Source organism: Manihot esculenta, chromosome 12, assembly GCF_001659605.2.
Source record: "Manihot esculenta cultivar AM560-2 chromosome 12, M.esculenta_v8, whole genome shotgun sequence".
Lineage (NCBI taxonomy): Eukaryota > Viridiplantae > Streptophyta > Magnoliopsida > Malpighiales > Euphorbiaceae > Manihot > Manihot esculenta.
This window is the reverse complement of record NC_035172.2, coordinates 8,388,291-8,393,328: the sequence shown is the minus strand read 5'-3', so window position 1 is coordinate 8,393,328 and position 5,038 is coordinate 8,388,291.

The following is a 5,038-nucleotide window of genomic DNA, read 5'->3' as shown; positions in this document are numbered from 1 at the left end:
CAAAGGGTCCGATGTACCGTGGAGCTAGCTTACCTTTCTTCCCGAACCGAATCACCCCTTTCATTGGAGACACTTTGAGCAATACCAAATCCCCCTCCTGAAACTCTACTTGCCTTCTGCGGACATCTGCATAACTCTTTTGCCTGCTTGCAGCAGTCTTGATCCTCTCTCTGATTATGGGCACAACTTTGCTGGTGATCTCTACAAGCTCAGGCCCTGCTAAGGCCTTTTCTCCAACTTCCTCCCAGCAGACAGGCGATCTGCACTTCCTTCCATATAACGCTTCATATGGAGCCATCCCTATGCTAGCATGATGGCTGTTATTGTAGGCAAACTCCACCAGAGGTAGATGCTGCCTCCAAGAACCGCCAAAATCTAGCACACACATTCTGAGCATATCCTCTATTGTCTGGATGGTCCTCTCTGACTATCCGTCCGTCTGTGGATGGAAAGCAGTGCTAAAATCCAACCTGGTACCCATAGCGTTCTGCAGACTCCGCCAAAACCTGGAGGTGAACTGGGGCCCTCTATCAGACACTATTGAAACAGGAACCCCATGCAACCTTACAACCTCATCAACATACACCTACGCCAACTTGTCCACAGAGTAGTTACTCCTGACAAGAATGAAGTGAGCAGATTTGGTTAGTTTGTCCACAATCACCCATATGGAGTCTAATCTGTTGGACGTTGCCGGTAACCCCACCACGAAGTCCATAGCTATGTTCTCCCATTTCCACTCTAGAATAGGTAGTGGGTTAAGTATTCCAGCCGGCTTCTGATGTTTCAGCTTCTGATGTTCCAGCTTCACCCTCTGACATATTTCGCAGGCTGACACAAACTGTGCCACTTCTCTCTTCATAGCTGGCCACCAATACACTCTCTTCAGATCTTGATACATTTTGGTGGCCCCAGGGTGAACACTGTATCTGGCATTATGAGCTTCCCTCATAATGTCTCCCTTCAGTCCCACGTCATTTGGTACACACAATCTATTCCCATAGCGGAGGATCCCCTTACTGTCAAATCTAAACTCTTCGTTCTTGCCCGACTGAACAGTCCTAGCAATCTTCACTAACTCTGGGTCCTCGTGCTGTTTCTGAGCCACCTGCTCCAGAAACACGGGTGCCACTCTCATCTGGGCTATCAAAGCACCTGTACCAGACAACTCCAACTGCAACCCTTCATTCATGAGCTCGAAGAACTCCCTCACTACTGGCCTCCTCTCTGCTGAAATATGGGACAAACTGCCAAGTGATTTTCGGCTTAAGGCGTCTGCCACAACATTCGCCTTACCCGGATGGTACTGGATCTTGCAATCATAGTCACTGAGCAGTTCTACCCATCTTCTCTGCCTCAAATTCAGCTCTCTCTGACTCAGGATGTACTGTAGGCTCTTATGATCTGTAAAGATCTCGCATTTTACCCCATAAAGGTAATGCCTCCACATCTTGAGTGCAAAGATTACCGCTGCCATCTCTAGGTCATGTGTAGGGTAATTCAACTCGTGCTTCTTCAACTGCCTAGAAGCATAAGCAATCACCCTTTCATTCTGCATTAGCACACAACCCAGTCCCACACGGGACGCATCACAAAACACCGAGAAGTCTTCATTACTAGTTGGCAGAGCTAACACTGGTGCTGAAGTCAATCTCTTCTTGAGCTCCTCAAAGCTTTCTTCACACTGGTCGATCCACACAAACCTCTGGTTCTTCTTAGTCAGTCTGGTCATAGGAGCTGCAATCTTAGAGAAGTCCTGGACGAACCTCCTGTAGTAATCTGCCAAACCCAAGAAGCTCTTGATCTCTGTCACTGTAGTGGGTCTAGGCCAGTTAGCTACAGCTTCCATTTTCTTGGGGTCTACCTCGATTCCATTTTCTGACACAACGTGCCCCAAGAATGAAATGCTCCTCAGCCAGAACTCACACTTGGAGAACTTGGCATACAAGCCGTGTTCCCTCAAGGTTTGCAGAACTAACCTCAGATGATGGGCATGCTTCTCTGCATTCCTGGAGTACACTAGGATATCATCTATGAAGACAATAACAAAGTGATCCAGGTATTGGCTAAACACTTTGTTCATGAGATCCATGAATGCTGCAGGGGCATTGGTTAACCCGAACGGCATCACAAGGAACTCATAGTGCCCATATCTGGTCCTGAATGCTGTCTTCGGTACATCCTCTTCCCTTATCCTCAGCTGATGGTACCCAGATCGCATATCTATCTTGGAGAAACAACCTGCTCCTGCTAGCTGGTCGAATAGATCGTCGATCCTTGGCAACGGGTACTTATTCTTGGTAGTGACTTTGTTCAACTGCCTGTAGTCGATACAAAGTCTGAGAGATCCATCCTTCTTTTTCACAAATAGCACTGGAGCACCCCAAGGTGAGGTACTCGGTCGGATGAAGCCTCTATCTACCAACTCTTGCAACTGCTCCTTAAGCTCCTTCAGTTCCGCTGGTGCCATCCTGTAGGGAGGAATAGAGATCGGTCTAGTTCTAGGCATTAACTCAATTTCAAACTCTATCTCCTTAGCAGGTGGTAAACCTGACAGTTCGTCTGGAAAAACATCTAAGAACTCTCTAACCACAGGCACTGAGGCGGGCTCTCTAACATGACTATCCAGCTCCCTCACATGAGCCAGAAAACCCTGACAACCCCTCCTGAGCAACCTACGAGCCTGAAGGGCTGATATCAAACCTCTAGGTGTATCCCCCCTGTCTCCTCTGAAGACAACCTCTGACCCATCCTGACAACTGAACCTGACTACCTTGTCTCTGCAGTTCAAGGTAGCACCATGGGTAGATAGCCAATCCATCCCTAGAATGACGTCAAAATCTGTCAAATCTAGAAACACAAGGTCGGCAGAAAGGCATCTTCCCTCAACAAAAACTGGACTATACTGGCAGACTGACTCTGCCACTGATGGGTCGCACTTGGGTCCACTGACCCATAGGGGACACTCTAACCCAGAGACCATCAATCCCAACCTCTCGACGGCCCTCGGAGCAATGAAAGAATAAGATGCACCAGGGTCCATTAAGGCATAAACATCTGAGCAACCAATGATGAGATTACCTGCCACCATGGTGTTCGATGCATTTGCCTCCTGCTGTGTCATGGTGAAGATCCGTGCTGGAGCTGATGGATCTTCACCTCTGAAACCCGCTGAAGAAGAGGCTGCCCCTCTTCCTCTACCTCTGCCACTAGCCTGAGTCGCGGCTGGAGCTGCTGGCTAAGCCACACTACCAGAAGCTGTCTGCTGAGACTGTGCCATAAAAGCTGCTCTAGGACACTGGTGCTTCGACGTTCGTAACAACCCATATATCAGTCTGCTTCGACGATGTAGCAAATTTTAAAATATCTGTAAAAGCTAACTTTTTAAAAATATTTATTAAAAATATATCTAAATGATAATTTATTTATAACATTTCATTAAAATGCCTTAACGTTATCAAAATGTCATTAAATAATATCTTATTTATAATATCCTCCAAAATATATTTAAAAAATTATTAATTTTCTCCTACCATTTAATTACATCAGCTTTAATATCACGTTTTTATTTTTTATTTTTTTAAAAAAATCTCTTATAATTTTAATATAATATCTTATATTTAATAAAAAATATAATTTAATATTTTCTATTTTAACAAGAAATAATTTAATCTCTAAAATTTTATTTTATTAATAATTATTATATTTTCTCTTTGTTAATTAATTAGATGTTTATTAGAAAAAATTAATTATTAAAAAATATTTAACCACATATATTAGTTTTTTAATAGAATGATTACCAAATATGATTTTATAAACTATAAAAACATTTTATTTGAATAATTTTAAAATAAATACAGATTAATAATTTTTTTTAAAATATGGCAACCGATAATAATTATTTCATAAATAAAATATCAAATAGGGATTGAGTTCTCGGAGCTGAAATTGAATATCATTAATTGTTGTTATTCTGTGGGAGAAGTTTGCAAAATGGAACTTCTCCACCGTTTAAAAGACGTAAAGACGTAAAGTAGAAAAATCAAAATTCCACAAGTGTTTGAAAAGTAGGAACGTTCTTTTCCCACGAGCTTCACAACCTCAGTCCCATTCATTTGATCTTATTTATATTTTTAGCTTTTCAATTTTTTTTTGTATATAATGTTCTTACGCAAACAGATTAAATTTGTCGTTAATTATATAACAAATAAAAATATTAAATTTTATTTTTATATAAATTTATCTTTAATTATTATTAAAAAAACTCAAATAAGACAACCACTTTTTAAGATTTCAAAATATAAATTATTCACTTTTCATTCTATTTAAATTTATTTAGTATTCAATAATAAGAACAAATTTACATTTTAGTCATTTCACTTCTTTCAAATTAATGTCTTACAAATCATAATAGGTTGGTCCACCTATTAATTGTATTTAATTCAATTATTGGTTTATTTTGATCTAATTTGATTTTTTTAAATAATCAAAAGAAGTAAAAATGGAAGAGAATTCTTAATTAATTAGAATTAGTTAATTACTCATTGTTTTTATTTAATTATTTTTGTAAAAATTATTATTATTATTATTTAATATACAACAATTTTACATAGTGAAGTTATACACAAACTTTTTTTTTAGAAATAAACCTGCAAAATAAAAGGCAAAATATTTGAAAGATTGTAATTAGTAATATCTTTAATACTTAAATTAATATGAATACGATATTAAATAGAATTAACTATAAAAAAAATAGTATATAATGAAGGGTAAAACTCACAACTTTTTTTTATGTTAATTTTTATTATTGTATTATATTTTTTATGGTAAAAAATAGTTTTTCATTTGGATTTTAATTATAGTTAGGTTTGAAGCTGAAAATGTTAAAATGAATTAACAAAAACTATTTTAAAGCTGTTTTAGACGGAAAGATTCTGCTTTATCCAAAATTGTGACTCAAACTCGATGAATAGACAGAAGAGATTCAAATTTGACAGCCGTACAGAATTCAAAATATTTCTGATAACTGCAAATACGA